Genomic DNA, 17865 nt, shown 5'->3' on the forward strand with positions numbered 1-17865 from the left:
ATTAAAAATAATAATAATAGAGAAATGTGGTATCCACATATAAATCAAGTTTAAAAATCAAATGAATATACATATTTGAACTGACTGTGTATAGTTCATAATGCATGAACAAAACCGAAAGCTTCTGTGATGACTGCCCTTGCACTGTTCACCATGTAACTTATTCACTATGTAAGAATTTGTTCTCCATGTAAGAATTTGTTCGTTATGCATCAGAAGATTGGAGACTGATGAAAATTAGGCTTGGGGTGGATTAATGATTGTGCATTGAGTATTGACCCCCCTATACAGAAATTTATTGTGGTTAACAACTATTTGATCAATAAATATGAGAGATGCCCTCACAAAATATATATATACATATATATATATATATAAACACACTTCCAATTGTAAAATAAATAAGTAACCGGGATGTAATGTATAGCATAAGGAATATAGTCAAAATATTGTAACAACTTGGTATGGTGATACCTGGTACCTAGAATTATCATGTATATAAATGTTGAATCACTGTGTTGTACACCTGAAACTAATGTAATGCAATGCTGTTGTCAACTACCCTTCAATAAAAAAAATAAATAAATAAATAAAATTAAAAAAAAAAAAATACCAGGATCATCCATCCCTGCAGTGAAACAAGTAGGATTTATTGCTTATTGAAGGTAACCTTGGATTGCCTTCTGTTAGAAAGGACTTAATTTAGGATTTGAGTTTGTATTAGATGGTTTTAGAGAGTGCTTAAAGAATGAGTGCTTTACTCTGAATTCATTGCTGTAATGTAATCGGAAATAAATATTTGGTCTTTGTTCCAAATTGTTCGCACGCAGTTCCTAATACCCCAGAATTTCCCTGATGGTTATGAGACAGGGACCATGGGCTTGGACAGGGTAGGGTGAAGGCCTCCGGAAAAAGCAAGGCAAGATATTTACAGTCAAAGCAATGTAACAATGTAAAGTCCCTATCGAAGCTCTGTGTTCAGCATTATGCAAAGTCAAGGTCACACTAATTCTCTAGGGTAAAGATACAAGACTAGGAATATAAACATCTTCAGTGAGATCAGTTAAAGGTCAAAAGGCCAGGAGCAACTTGGCCTGGAACGTTTGAGTGTTCCGCAAGTGTATCTCAGCATAACCCATGACTTCACTGTAAACAGCTCTAGCAAACAGAAAACAACCCAGCCCACATTGAGGTCAGGGCAAGTGGTACAAGTCCACACCCTAAGTCGTCAGTCCCCCAAAATCCTCAACTGCCTATAAATCCCCTACACAACGCAACACCCCGGGCTCTCTTGTCCCCTCCTGGTGTGAGCCAGGAGCTCATTCCTCTCACTTTATTTCTAAATAAAAGCCTGTACTTTGCTCTCCTACCTTGAGTGTTTGTGAAGCTCATTCTTTGGCTTTGTGAACAAGAACCCCGGCATCATCTTTGGGGGCTCGTCCAGGATTACCTCAGAGGTGAGTATCAGCATCCAAGACTGCCTTTTCTTTCACTGTCCTTATAGAGTAAGCCATCTATGGCACACAAAATCGGGTGCTCGTCAGCCACTTAAATGGGACTACCCTGGCTGCCGATCTGAAAGTCTTAAGCGTCAGGTTCCCCTCATCTCCCGCAGTGGATCCCCCGTCTCACTTGGGAGCCGGGAAAGTCAGCTGAGTGGAGGCCCGGATTCCCTTTCAGAGCCTCTCCTTGGATGCGAGGGACTGAGGAAGGCCATGGGCACCTGCGAGAATCTAGGCTGAGGCTGCACTTCAGTGGCTTCTCAAAGGCCCACGTGTCTGCAATCAGGCCCCGACAGCCCGACTGGGTATCCATGAGGAGTGTCTCTCTGTCTCTGTCTCTGACTTCCAGCGTGCTTCTTCAGGCTGCCCTGGCCTCTGGGTGAGGCAGGGGGCGTTCCTAACTCTCTTCCAACTTCATCAGTTTCACGGAACCTGATGCTCACCACCGCAAGGTAGGAGGTCTATGCTTCGCTCTTATTCCTGACTAAGTAAATGCTGTACTTTTTATCTCATAAAAATATGTCTGGGCACCCGTTAGCCACTTAAAAGAAAATTAGAGTCAGCTACCAGTCTTAAGTGTCCGGTGAAAGGTTTCCCGGTGTCTGCTGCTCCTTGATCCCCTGCCCTCCAGATGGACGGGAATGTCGGGGAGTGGCGAGCCGATTTCCTACTTTCCTATCCTAATCTGCAGACTCCAAAGGCAGACCGGACTAGTAGACAGTGGTCCTTGGATCTTGGCTCCAGCCGATTGATCCCACGGCACTGAGTGAACCTCCGGCTAGGCTGCTGCTTATGTGAGAGTCGTAGATAACCCCCCGACCTCTTGTTTCACAGATCAAATTTGTTATAGTGGGTGACTGGCTAAATCCCAGGCAGTGGCAGAAACTGGTGTTTGAATATAGACATCCCCCTCCATAAATGTACATGTAAATGGCCCCGTTTAAATTCTAGCCGTGGCTCTATTCTATTGATCTCTCTTCCTTGGAGGCAGTCTTCCTGGGGCTATGGCATTTCCTTATCTGCAGCCAGAGTGGATTATGCTAAAGTCTGTGCAGAGAAACTAGGGTCTGGATCAGGACTCCCAGAGGCGTAAAATAAGAGCATACTGGTGAGGTCCCCACTAGATCCAGGGCTCTGAAGCAACTCTTGCTTAGTGGAAAGGCAAGAGGGGAGTCAAGGCAAGGTATAGGCCACGCTGGTAAGGAGTGGTTAATTCCAGTAGGCAGAGGGGGTGACTAACCACTGTCACCTAGGCTCCAATGCGAGGGGACGCCCTCAGAGAGAGAGGTTGATCAGGTGCTGGACACCTGTCTTTCCCTCTCTCTCTTTCAGATAGAAGCATCCTCTTCAAGTCTAAAGCCATACACGCCTCTGGCTTGCATTCTAAAGAACTGGGAGCAATTTTGATCCCCAGACCCTGAAAAAGAAGTGCCTTATCTTCTGCACACAAGCCTGGCCTCAATAGAAACTCTCTAATGGAGAGGCTTGGTCCCTGAGAGAAGTATACAATATAATAAGGTTATACAGCTAAATTTATTTTAATGCAAGGATGGAAAATAGTCAAAAGTCCCATGGACTATTATGAGGCTAGTTTTCTAAATTTTTTTGGTGAAAATCTATTCTACTTATTGGGTTCATTATCTTCAAAAATTGGGAGGTTTTTAAACTAGACTCCCTGAAACAGAAGAAATGTATCTTCAGAAATACAGCCTGGCTTTAAATGACTGGTGCTAGAATTGTACTTGCATTTCATTTCCAGCCCCCTGGACACACACAGTCCCTATCAGTTCAGAGCCTTCATTGGCCCTATTAGTCTGGGGCCATCTAAACCTTAACCCAGTTATGTAAACTGCTCACCCCGTAGAGTGTATTCTTGAAAACTGAGATGCTTTTAGTCAAATAAGCTAAAAGGAAAGGCATTTGGATATCAGTAACTCAAATCTCTGTATCAGTTTATCTGTCTGTGTATATGTTCTTTTATGAAAAGTGTTGCTAACTGTAGTCATTATGTCTCAATCTGCATGTTTGTGTGTCTAAGCATGTAAATGAAAGATTTTTCTACCTCTGGATGGTATTAATAAAATTGATTTAAAGACAAGTGCTCGTGAAAATTGGGCATTCTAAAACTTCCAGAAAATTCTAATAGAAAATATTAAGCATTAATGCTAATTTAAGTTGAACTGAAATGGACGTGTCCTTATGGTTATCAGCTGCCCAAGTTTATCCTAAAGCCATTTAAGTTAATGTTATCTGCTACATCTTTCAATAATAAAATGCTTAGAGGCTTGACTTTGTCTAATATTCAGTAAAGGTTTTGTAAGTAGTTTAGCATAGTTGTTAAGAATGAGTAAACTTAAGTGTAGGAAGTGAACATCTTAATAATAATGATGTTACAGTGTGTATACCTACCTACAGCCTGAGAATTTCTGTAGTAACCTAAAATCTCAAAATTTTGCTAAGTTTAGACATATTTTGTGCTTAGTGAGATTGTGCTGCAAAGCACACGGTTCCAGAAATTATAAAATGTTTTCATAAATTTGTCAATCTAAAGAATGCTAGTGTAACAGTTTACAATAGCCTACTCTGTGTTCACTGAAAATTAAGGTACCTAATGGTTTTAAGTTCTAATTAAAACTACTTAAAGTAATAAAGAAAACATTTCTACATGCTAAAGAATGTGTCTTGATAAAAGAAAGTAACTTTGTTCTAAAGTACAGCTGCTTATTTAAAGAGGGACAACTCTGAATGTAAAAGAAGGTTGTAGAAAGTTTGTAGAAGAATTGATATGGTCATGCTATATAAAATCAAAGCAAATGAGTCTCAATATCAAGTACAAAACAAAACTAAAATTTTGTCTTCAGTTAGACAAGTTTTCTTAAAGGGTCTGCTCTTTATGTTGAAAGATTGCAAAGGGTTTTCTAATTGTTTTTATCAAAGCAGTTTCTCATGCTTAAAGTCTCAATGAGTTGCCTTGATTATTTAAGAAAATGAGATCTTAATATTAAAAGGACTAAAAGCTAAACTTTGCTAACAACTGTAACCTTCTGTATTTGCCTTTGAGGTATTTTGTTTTCATTCTGGTTAAATGGATAAGTATTGCTTCATGGCAACCTATAATCCTATTTAAGCAAGTGTCAAAGAAACTTTCTTCTGCCAACTTCCCAAAATCAAATTCGAAAAGGTGCTTTTACCTCTAGTTAACTCTGATATTTTCCAGAGGGCCCCTGGAACATGTCAGAGGAATTTTTTCTCATTGGAGAAAGTATTGCTAATTTGGCTTATTTATCTGATATATAATTATCTGCTTAATTACCTGGAAAGCACTGTCAAAGGGAATGATACTAAACTTTGTTACTGAATGTTTTGTGCAGAAATATCTGAATTTCCTTATGTCAACTGTCTTACAGTAAGCTCTCATCAGATCTTTAACCATTGTCATTTGTAAGTCTTTTGTCATCTATAGTCACTGTTTTATTACTCCTGAACTAGTAAAGAACTAGATTTCAGCAGAACAGGTATTGGTTATATAGTATTAAGTAAACTAAGGAAGATGATTTTGTGGTTTTTTGTTTCAAATATTGTTGATAAAGTGTTTTAAGCTTTTTCTCTTAAGCTGACAACAGTTTAGTAAATAACAATATCTTTATAAGCAGAAATGAAACATTTATCTTTCTACCTGATCCCTCCAGAATTTAAAAACTCTCAGTGACTATTTTTATATTTCATGGCAGTATGTTTATTTGCATAAGTTCAATAAGAATCTGCTTTCCTTGTAAGAGGAACAATTGAAAACACAGGTTATATTACCAAGGCTTTGACTGGAATGTCATACCTGAGAGACACGTGCATAAACTCAGATATGAAAAGCTTTAAGGAACTAAGGTTGACTTTATAGAGCCAACAAAGCCCCTTGGAAGAACTGGCCTGGTACCTTGCTTATACAGGGTTCCCAGCAGCCTTACCAGGTGAGTAAGGAAGGTCACTTCCTGGCAGGTACAGGAACCTCAGAATGTCTTGGGGACCTTGAGAAGAGAGGCATTCACCCAAATCTACAGGTACTGCAGGCAAAACCTGATGGTAAGTCTGGCTTGGCTTTCTGGCTTCATGAGGCCTTTAAAAGTCCAATCTGAAATTCCTTATAAAATGTTTCAGCAAAGCACATTTAAAAGAGCCCATGTAATCAATTGCTTTTCTTGCTGCACTTATGCAAATAATCAAGCCAAGTGTTAATTATTTTCTAGAGAAAAGTATTGTTTCAATAATGCAGCCTTTATCTATACTAAATCCTAATAGTAGTCATTGGGACATAAACTAAATTCAGAATTCTAGTTTCCCAAAATATCTGGCTATGATTGTCCAGCTGTGTTAGTTTTCTCCCATCATTTCAATTAAAGTTTTTCTATTTCTAGTTCTCAAATTCGACCATGCATTCTTAATCTCAAGTTTGTCCTTCCAGAATGGAAAATCCAACTCCAGATGTTGCTACTTAACCTAATAACACAATTTGTTCTATCTTGCCTAGAAGCCACAAAAATGCCGATAGTAATAGAAATGGAACCTGGAATAGAAGTGCCCATCTTCCGAGAGCCTCTCAACTGACCACTGATGGAGACCTAACTGCACCCTTTACTGCACCCCTTCTCAGCATGAAGCAGCCAGAGTGGTCTTCGCCCCCTTTCCCTAGCAGCAGCTAGGATCTCTATCTGTAGAGGGGGAAATGAGACAGGGACCATGGGCTTAGACAGAGTAGGGTGAAGGCCTCTGGAAAAGCAAGACAAGATATTTACAGTCAAAGCAATGTAACAATATAAAGTCCCTATCGAAATTCTGTGTTCAGCATTATGCAAAGTCAAGGTCACCCTAATTCTCTAGGGTAAAGATAGCAGACTAGGAATATAGACATCTTCAGTGAGATCAGTTAAAGAACAAAAGGCCAGGAGCAACTTGGCCTGGAACGTTTGAGTGTTCCGCAAGGGTATCTCAGCATAACGCATGACTTCACTGTAACCAGCTCTAGCAAACAGACAACAACCCAGCCCACCTTGAGGGCAGGGCAGGTGGTACAAGTCCACACCTGAAGCCCTCAATTCCCCAAAATCCTCAACTGCCTATAAATCCCCTAGACAATGCACCACCCTGGGCTTTCTTGTCCCCTACTGGCATGAGCCAGGAGCTCTTTCCTCTCACTTTATTTCTAAATAAAAGCCTGTACCTTGCTCTCCTACCTTGAGTGTCTGTGAAGCTCATTCTTCAGCTTCGTGAACAAGAACTCCGGCATCAACAGATCATGTAGAGGCTGTTTCCGGGTGTATTTTGAAAATGTGCCTTATGTCCAATGGTCATAAAGCTATTTTATGAGCCTCTTGGAATATTCAGTCATATTAGCCTAGACTCTGGGATTGGAAGTGAAATCCCCAAGTTCATGAGGCAGCCTTTTATTAACATATAAGGAGACAACTTATGGATCCTTGAGATGTTTGATCTTATTTTTATCAGGTCTCATGACAGTGCTGCAGGCCTGGGAAGCTAGAGGGCTTTTGAGAGCTTTGGTAATTATAATTTTAGCATTATATTAATTTTCTTTATTTTTTTTTCAATTAGAATATGGTCAGTACAGAGGGATTTCTGAGTAAAAGGTAATACTTTAAATGATTTTAAAATGATGACACTTGCAAAATGTGTGTCCCTGTTACTAGAGTGTTGTGGTCAAACTGTCTCTGCTACTGAGATTGATATGAAGCATTTTTGCTAAAACCTGTTTCTATCATGGTTATCTTCATAGGGGCTAAGGACAGGCTGCACCAAAATGTGCCACTTTGGCATATTGATTAAATTAAAGTGACGGGAAGAACAAACAATGCAAGAGATACCCTGACCATCCTCTGTTTCCCCCTGAAACTGGGAAATTACTCTCCCATGTGAAAGGTACCATCCCTGTACCTGGAAGGCCCTTAGTCACCAGAGACAGGGAATTTAGAGCCAAGAAGTCTGCATAAACAAATCTTGTTACTTTTTTACTAATTTACTACCCCAGCCCAAATGATGTTTAGAATTCCTTCCTAATTGAAGCTTCCAAACCTAAGTTTTCTTTCTCCTGTCAATTCTTTACAGATTTATTGTCTCCTCCTCCAAAATGTATAAAAACTGTATGCCTTGGTTCATATCTATAGGTCCCCATTTCATTATTTGGCCTTTGTACATACTGTTTTTTCTCCTGTTAATTTGTATCATGTCAATTTGATTCTTAGAACAGCTAGAAGAAACTTGAAGGATGGAGGGAAAATTCCTCCTTCCCAAGGTCTTTGTAGATAATGGCAAAGAATCTAAAGGTCTTTGAACTTACCATTTATTTTATGGGGATTCCTGGAGAGGGCAGGAAATACCTTTTGTTTTTAAAGCATATTGATGTGGACTAATCTAAAATCACATATTTACTCTCAGTATAAAACATCTTTTCCTATTTTGTCGAATGCTAAGTCTGGACAAGGGCAATTAAGTTTGCCATCTGAATGGATTTATTTTTTATGAGAAGCTTATTTTTAAGAGGAAAGTTAAGTCTGTGATAGCATATCCTGCCCAGCAATTTTTAGTCTTTTCATATTTCTACCATTAACAAATACCACTAAATAATTTATAGAAGATTCTCTAACAGGACTTTACAGGGCATAGATAATCTCCTAAAAGAGATCAATGACCACAGGGTTTTTCTGTTTTAGGTAAAGGAAGGAGAGTGGCTGGGTTTGGAGTATTGCAAGGATGGACAGTGTTGGGTGAAGTAGAACGTAGGCAGCTAAGTGACTAGCTGGAAAGTGGTGAGCACTATTCTTCCACAGAAGAGTTCACATAGCAGGGAGGAACATTATGTTTAGTGAAGACCATAGAAATAAGCTTATGAAAGTTTTTAAATATTTTGTTGTTGCTGGTGTATCACACAAAGTGAATGTGTCTTGGTTATTCCATCTAAGCAATAGACGCCTCATGAGTCCTGTGTAACTGAATTGGTAACCTCAATCCTGATGCACTAATATTTTAGCAGGGGTTAGGGTGAAGTTATGCATACAGTTTTAGTTAGGGCTCTGGGTTAGGATTAGGCTTAGGGTTAAACAGCTTTCAGCTAACAGTGAGGTCTGGGTAAATGTGAGGATGAGGGGTGATGGGTATGGTTAGGGTTATGCTTAGGGTCCATGTTTCGGTGAACCTATGGTTACACTTAGAGTTTGGCTTAGCATAGAGTGTTAGGCTGAGGTTTATGTTTTGGTTTCAGGTAACAGATATCTGTGGGTGAGTGTGAGGATGATGGTAACAATTCGGGTGAGGGTTTATGTTACGGTTAGGGTTAGGCATTGTGTTGGGGTTAGGGTGAAGTTATGGATATAGTTTTAGTTGGGACACTGGGTTATGGTTAGGGTGAGGATTATATTTAGCTTTCAGCTAACTGTGAAGTGTGGGTAAGGGTAAGGGGTAATGTTTAAGGTTAGGGTTTGGCTTAGCATCTGTTTCAGTGACCTTATGGTTACACTTAGAGTTTGGTATGGCATTCAGGGTTTGGCTGATGGTTAGATATTGGTTTTGGATAATGGATAACTTTTGGAGAGGGTAATGATGATGGTGAAAGTGGGCATGGGGGTTTGGGTTAGAGTTAGGGTTATGTGTTGCTTTGGTTTATAGTGAATTTATGAATATAGTTCTATTTATTTATTTATTTATTTAGGATTTATAGTGATTGTGTTATCTTTTGTCACCTTTTTAAATTAAGGTTTCATTGATACACAATCTTATGAAGGTTTCACATTAACAACATTGTGGTTACTACATTGACTCTTATTATCGAGGAACAGAACAGACCTCATGAAACAGGGCAGCAGCTCCCCTCCCCTACAACCCCAACCTCACTCTAGGGTCTGAGCATCTCCAGAGACTGGAGCTTCTGGGCACTAGTGGGCACCACACAGAAATATGAAACCTCAAAAGAACATGGTTCAGACCAAAATCTCACAAACCCCAGAAAAAGGGCCTAATGAAACTGAACTTACCAATCTGCCTGAAAGATAGTTCAAAATAAAATTCATAAACATGCTTATGGAGGAACAGAAAAATACTCAAGAACTCAGGAATGAATTTGAGATGGAGATTCAATCATTAAGAAATACCATATCTGAAATGAAACATACAGTGGAGGGATTTAAAAGCAGAATAGATGTAGTAGAAGAGATGGTAAATGGAATAGAAATTACAGAAGAGGAATACAAGGAAGCTGAGGCACAGAGAGAAAAAAGAATCACTAAGAATGAAAGAATATTGAGAGAACTTTGTGACCAATCCAAATGGAACAATATTCTCATTGTAGAGGTACCAGCAGAAGAAGAGAGAGAAAAAGGGATAGAAAGTGTCATTGAGGAGGTAATTGCTGAAAATCAGGGGAAGGAGATAGTCTATCAAACCATGGAGGTGCACAGATCTCCCAACACAAGGGACCAAAGGAAGACTACATCAAGACATATAATAATTAAAATGGCAAAGATCAAGGATGAAGAAAAACTTAAAAGCAGCTAGAGAGAGAAAAAAGATCACATACAAAGGAAAACCCATCAGGCTCTCATCAGACTTCTCAACAGAATCCTTACCGGCCAGAAGGGAGTGGCATGATATATTTAATGCAATGAAGCAGAAGGGCCACGAACCAAGACTACTCTATCCGGCAAGGTTGTCATTTAAATTTGAAAGAAGGATTAAACAATTTCCAGACAAGCAAAAGCTGAGAGAATTTACCTCCCATAAACCATATCTACAGTGTATATTGGAGGGATTGTTATAGATGGAAGTGTTCCTAAGGCTAAGTAGATGTCACCCAAGGAATGGACAAAGAGTACAGAATATAATTCATAACATAAAAAGAAGGGAGGAGGAAGGAAAAGGAGGGGAAAAAAAGAACCTTTAGGTTGTGTTTGTAATAGCATTCTAAGTGAGTTAAATTAGACTGTTTGATAGTAAGGAAATTACCCTTGAACTGTTGGTAACCATGAACCTGAAGCCTGCAATGGAAATAAGTACATACCTATCGATAATCACCTTAAATGTAAATGGTCTGAATACACCAATCAAAAGACACAGAGTCACTGAATGGATAAAAAACAAGATCCACCTGTATGTTGCCTACAAGAGACTCACTTCAAACCCAAAGACCTATACAGACTGAAAGTAAAGGGATGGAAAAAGATATTTCATGCAACTAATAGGGAGAACAAAGCAGGAGTTGCACTTGTATCAGACAAAATAGACTTCAAAACAAAGAAAGTAACAAGAGAAAAAGAAGGACATTACATAATGGTAAGGGGCTCAGTCCAACAAGAGGATATAACTATTATAAATATCTATGCACCCAACACATGATCACCTACATATGTGAAACAAATACTAACAGAATTAAAGGGGGAAAATAGAATGCAATGCATTCATTTTAGGAACTTCAACACATCACTCACTCCAAAGGACAGATCAACCAGACAGAAAATAAAGAGACAGAGGCACTGAACAAAGTATTAGAACAGATGGACCTAACGGACATCTACAGAACACCCCATTCAAAAGCAACAGGATACAGATTCTTCTCAAGTGCACATGAAACATTTTCAAGAATAGATCATATACTAGGCCACAAAAACACAATCAGTAAATTGAAAAGGATTGAAATTGTACCAACCAGCTTGTCAGATCACAAAGGTATTAAACTAGAAATAAATTACACAAAGAAATTGAAAAAGCTCACAAACACAGGGAGGCTTAATAATATGCTCCTAAATATACAATGGATCAATGACTAAATAAAAACAAAGATCAAGCAATATATGGAGACAAATGACACCAATAATTCAACACCATAAAATCTGTGTGATGCAGCAAAGGCCGTGCTAAGAGGGAAATATATTGTAATGCAAGCCTACCTCAGGAAAGAAGAACAATCCCAAATGAACAGTCTAAACTCACAACTAATGAAACTAGAAAAGGAAGAAAAATGAGGCTCAAAGTCAGTAGAAGGAGGGACATAATAATGATTAAAGCAGAAATTTAAAAAATTGAGAAGAATAAAACAGTAGAATCAAAGAAAGGAGGAGCTGGTTCCTCAATAAAATAAACAAAATAGGTAAACCCCTAGCCAGACATATTAAGAGAAAAAGAGAATCTACACACATAAACAGAATCAGAAATGAGAAAGGAAAAATCACGACTGACACCACAGAAATACAACGAATTATTAGAAAATACTATGAAAATCTATATGCTAACAAGCTGGATAGCCTAGAAGAAATTGACAACTTCGTAGAAAATACAACCTTCCAAGACTGACCAAGGAAGAAACAGAAAATCTAAACAGACAAATTACCAGCAATGAAATTGAATCAGTAATCAAAAAACTACCCAAGAACAAAACTCCCTGACAAGATGGATTCACCACTGAATTTTACCAGACATATAGGGAAGACATAATACCCATTCTCCTTAACGTTTTCCAAAAAATTTAAGAGGAGGGAATACTTCCAAACTCATTCTATGAGGCCAACATCACTCTAATACCAAAACCAGTCAAAGACACCACAAAAAAACAAACTTACAGACCAATATCCCAGATGAACATAGATGCAAAAATACTCAACAAAATATTAGCAAACTGAATTAAATCTACATTAAAAAGATCATACATCATGATCAAGTGGGATTCATCCCAGGGATGCAAGGATGGTACAACATTAGGAGATCCATCAACACCATCCACCACATCAACAAAAAGAAGGATAAAAACCACATAATAATCTACATAGATGCTGAAAAAGCATTCGACAAAATTCAACATCCATTCATGATAAAAACTCTCAACAAAATGGGTATACAGGGCAAGTACCTCAACATAATAAAGGCCATATATGACAAACCCACAGCCAACATTATACTTAAGAGAGAGAAGCTGAAAGCTTTTCCTTTAAGATTGGAAATAAGGCAAGGATGCCCAGTCTCCCCACTTTTATTCAACACAGTTCTAGAGGTCTTAGCCACAGCAATCAGAGAACACAAAGAAATCCAGATTGGTAAGGAAGAAGTCAAACTGTCACTATTTGCAGATGACATGATATTGTACATAAGAAACCCTAAAGAATCCACTCCAAAACTATTACATCTAATATCTGAATTCAGTAAAGTTGTGGCTACAAAATTAATACACAGAAATCTGTTGCATTCCTATACACCAATGATGAACTAACAGAAAGAGAAATCAGGAAAACAATTCCATTCACAATTGCATCAAAAAGAATAAAATACCTAGGAATAAACCTAACCAAGGAAGTGAAAGACTTATACTATGAAAACTACAGACACTCATGACAGAAATTAAAGAAGAAACCAATAAATGGAAACACATCCCATGCTCATGGTTAGGAAGAATTAATATTGTCAAAATGGCCATCCTGCCTAAAGCAATCTATAGATTCAGTGCAAGCCCTATCAAAATACCAACAGCATTCTTCAATGAACTAGAGCAAATAGTTCAAAAATTCATATGGAACCACAAAAGACCCCGTATAGCCAAAGCAATCCTGAGAAGGAAGAAAAAAGCTGGGTGGATTATGCTCCCCGAATTCAAGCTCTACTATAAAGCCACAGTAATCAAGACAATTTGGTACTGGCAGAAAAAACAGACCCACAGACCAGTGGAACAGAATATAGAGTCCAGATATTAACCCATGCATATATGGTCAATTAATGTATGATAAAGGAACCATGGACACACAATGGGAAAACAACCGCCTCTTCAACAGCTGGTATTGGAAAAACTGGACAGCTGCATGTAAGAGAATGAAACTGGATTATTGTCTAACCCCATACACAAAAGTAAACTCCAAATGGATCAAAGACCTGGATGTAAGTCATGAAACCATACAACGCTTAGAAAAAAACATAGGCAAAACTCTCTTGGACATAAGCACGTGCAACTTCTTCATGAACATATCTCCCCAGGCAAGGGAAACAAAAGCAAAAATGAACAAATGGGACTATATCAAACTAAAAAGCTTCTGTACAGCAAAGGACACCATTAGTGGAACAAAAGACATCCTACAGTATGGGAGAATATATTCATAAATGACATATTTGATAGAGGGTTGACATCCAAATTATATAAAAAGCTCATGCACCTCAACAAACAAAAGCAAATACTCCAATTAAGAAATGGGCAGAGGGTCTGAACAGACACTTCTCCAAAGAAGAAATTCAGATGGCCAACAGGCACATGAAAAGATGCTCCATATTGCTAATCATCAGAGAAATGCAAATTAAAACCACAATGAGATATCACCTTACACCAGTTAGGATGGCCATGAGTTAGGATGGCCACCATCCAAAATACAAACAACAACAAATGTTGGCAAGGATGTGGAGAAAGGGGAACCCTCCTACACTGCTGGTGGGAATGTAAATTAGTTCAACCATTGTGGAAAGCAGTATGGAGGTTCCTCAAAAAACACAAAATAGAAATACCAATTTGACCCAGGGATTCCACTTCTAGAAACTTACCCTAAGAATGCAGGAGTCCAGTTTGAGAAAGACATATACACCCCTATGTTTACTGCAGCAAGATATGTACCCCTATGTTTATAGCCAAGAAATGGAAGCAACCTAAGTGTCCATCAGTAAATGAATGGATAAAGAAGATGTAGTATATATACGCAATGGAATATTATTCAGCCATTAGAAGAAAACAAATCCTACCATTTGCAACAACATGGATGGAGCTAGAGGGTATTATGCTCCATGAAATAAGCCAGGCAGAGAAATACAAATATCGAATGATTTCACTCATATGTGGAGTATAAGAACAAAGCAAAAACTGAAGGAACAAAACAGCAGCAGACTCACAGAACCCAGGAATGGACTAACAGTTACCAAAGGGAAAGGGACTAGGGTGGATGGGTGCTTCTCTTAGGAGTTCATCTTTTTCCTTGATGTCTGGCCTTTTCCTCCTTTAGAGCAACTGGCAGCACTGCTATCTCATTCTGTAAGGAATCTTTTACCTCTCCAATGGCACCTCACTGCTGGTGTTCTCATGCTGCCTCCTCTCACATCAATGCCATTTCATTCTTCAGGGAATCCACAGAAGTTTGCAGCTTGCGTTCTCATGCCACCATTTCTTGGGTCTTTTTCAGGTGCATGTTCTTCTCTTCTGTAGACTTTTTTAATACTGTGAGAAGCAGGCAACCCACAGTCCCCACTGAAGCACCCGTCACATAAGGGCAGCCTGTCTTTTTCCTTGGTCAACAATGAACCCTGCCAACTTCACCAATTGTCTTGCCCATGGGTTCCAGCCCTGGGCAAGTTCGCTATGGATTCAGTGTGACCAAAGAAATGACAGTAGAACGTTCTTGGGGTGAAAGGGTTTATTACCTGGCAGTAGGTTGAGCACTAGCATCTCTGCCTCTGCCCAGAGTACTGGGCCAAGCTCTCTATATAGTGCAATAATAGCTTATTGGCTACAGGAGTGGAAGCAGTAGCCTAGCAACAGGTCAGTTACATCATCAACTGGTTTAAGTTCAGTGAGTATCCTGGCCATAGGAACCCCAACTTCTCCACAATGGGTAAAATCTGAAGCCTTTAGGATTTTTTTTCAAAACCTATCTGGGCCCTTTTATCTCCAGTCAAAGTTGTGATAATCTAGTCACCAGCTAAACCAACACTACACATTGGAGATTTTGCTGACCACCATCACCCTAACTCACACATAATTTTGCCTACCACTTTCAGAATTTACCCTTTCTGACTTTGCACCCCTACCTGAGCAAACTTCCACTGTTACACTTTATGATATGTTTATGTCCCAGGTAAACAACTACAGAGCTCTAGGAAAAGAATGTAGCATTCGGGCCTTACACAAAAGCCTGAGAAACAAGGCAGGTGCTCAAAATTGTTTGACTGATTAATGAATTAATTATTCATGAAAAGTATCTTAATAGCAGACTCAAAAGAAAACGTAACTTTGAAAACCTCAACACCCACAGAAAGTATGTTGAATAAAAAGCAACAAAAGAAGACTGATGTCCTAAGCTTTCCACTGAGGGACATTATACAAAGTGAATAAAATCTTATAAATCCCTCATGAGTTGTCATTTTCATCTTGTTGGTCATTTAAATACACCTTCCCATGCAGTGCTCCCGGGAAGGTGTACACAGGTGTATAATGGACAGAGGACTACCTCTCATTATAAAAGCACTCATTCTTCTTGTTTTGTAAACAAATTGTTTTATTTTGGTGAGAATATTTTACATGAGATCTACCCTTTAACGAACTGTGAGGTTGGAAGGGAAGAAATAAATTTCCTATTTACAGATGACGTGATTGTCTATGTAGAAAATCTCAAGGAATTTATCAAAAAAACCACCAAATAAAACAAAATACTTAGGTATAAACTTATTTAAAAATGTATGCTGTGTATATTGAAAAATTTTAAATGTTTATTAAAGAAATCAAAGATGACCTTAATAAATGGAGAGAAATACCATGCTTATGGACTGGAAGAGCTTACACAGTAAGATGTCAGTTCTCCCCAAATTCATCCATAGATTTCACATGATCCTTACTGAAATTGCAGCAAATATTTTTTGTAGCTGTAGAGAAGCTTATTCTAAAATGTCTGAGGAAATGCAAAGGACCTCGAGTAGCTAAAACTGTTTTGAAAAAGAACAATAAAGTGGGAAGAATCACTGTACCTGTTAAGGCTTATTATGTAGCTACATTAATAACTGTGGTATTGGCTGAGGGGTAGACACATGAATAGAACAGAATAGAGAACCCACAAGTAGACCCAGGGCTTAAGAATGATGGGTGGTGGATGTGGCTATAAAGGGGTAGCACTAGGGAGCATTGTGGTGGTGGTTCTGTGAACCTACATGATACAATTACACAAAACTACACACACACACACACACACACACAAATGCATGTCTATAAAATCGGTGAAGTATGAATAAACTCTGTGGATTGCACCAATGTCAATTCCGTTTTTGTTTTTTTTCACATTTTTCATTGCTTACTATTTTCTAGCTCCTGGTTTTTTTTTAAATTGAGAAGTAATTGACATACAACATTAGTTTCAGGTGTATAACAGAATTCAGTATCTGTATATACATTATTCAATATTTGTATATATTGCAAAACAATTGCAAGTCTAGTTAACATCGATCACCACACAGTTAGAGAAACTTTTTTCTTGTGATGAGAGCTTTTAAGATTTACTATCTTGGCAACTTTCAGATACACTATACAGTATTACTAACTGTAGTCACCATGCCATTCATTACATCCCCAGGACTTACTTTATAACTGGAAATTTGTACCTTTTGATCCCCTTCACCCATTTCACCCACTTGGTTTTTGATATTGTACTATAGCTATATATACAATATATAGATATAGAAGATATGGAACCTCTTGTTCATTTTTTGCACTTCCTTTTAACCTATAAGTATTTCAAAATAAAAATGTAAAATGACGCACCCCCCCAAAAAACCCATATCACCTTTTTACCTGTACCCACTTAAATCCTGCACACTCATACCATGTGCTCATTTATACCAGGTTTTATAAATACAATTTTGCATAAATTGCAAAAACTTTTTTTCTTCTCTATACAAGCAGACAAATCCAGATTGTGGGGTCATTCTACGACAAAACTGGTCTGAACTCTTAACAAATGTCAGTGACACTAAAGATGGAAAAAAAGATTGTTCCAGTATTTTAAATCTCAAAGGACAGAGCAGGGAGTTGACTGACAATCAAATGCAGTGTGTAGATTTTTACTGTCTCTTGGATTAAAAAGAACATCTTTAAAGGCATTTGGACTACTTTGAAAAATTTGGATTCAAGCTATATGTTAGATATGATATCTATGTGAAACTTTGGAGACATGACAGTGTTATTCAGTCATCTGACAAATGTGCTTGTTCTCAGGAGGTTTACGCTGAAGTATTCAGGAGTGAAATGTCACAATGTCTGCAACTTACTTTCAAATGGTTAAGCAAAAAACACACAGATATTCTTCAAAAAACTAAAATTAGAAATACCATTCGACCCAGTAATTCCACTTCTAGGAATTTACCCAAAGAAAACAAAATTCCTGATTTGAAAAGATAAATGCACCCCTATGTTTATTGCAGCCCTATTTACAATAGCCAAGATACGGAAGCAACCTAAGTGTCCATCAGTAAATGAATGGATAAAGAAGATGTGGTACATGTACACAATGGAATATTATTCAGCCATAAGAAGAAAACAAATCCTACCATTTGCAACAACATGGATGGAGCTAGAGGGTATTATGCT

General features: G+C 38.2%; 1 long non-coding RNA gene across 1 annotated transcript; it reads left to right on the forward strand.

Annotated features, from left to right (window-relative positions):
* The first annotated feature begins 1318 nt into the window (after positions 1–1318).
* Positions 1319–6763, forward strand: LOC130681983 (uncharacterized). Its single transcript, XR_008995291.1, has 3 exons — positions 1319–1457; positions 1681–1954; positions 6025–6763. It is a non-coding gene; the product is annotated as an uncharacterized LOC130681983 (long non-coding RNA).
* The last annotated feature ends 11102 nt before the right edge of the window (positions 6764–17865 follow it).

Source organism: Manis pentadactyla, chromosome X (assembly GCF_030020395.1).
Source record: "Manis pentadactyla isolate mManPen7 chromosome X, mManPen7.hap1, whole genome shotgun sequence".
Classification (NCBI taxonomy): Eukaryota; Metazoa; Chordata; class Mammalia; order Pholidota; family Manidae; genus Manis; species Manis pentadactyla.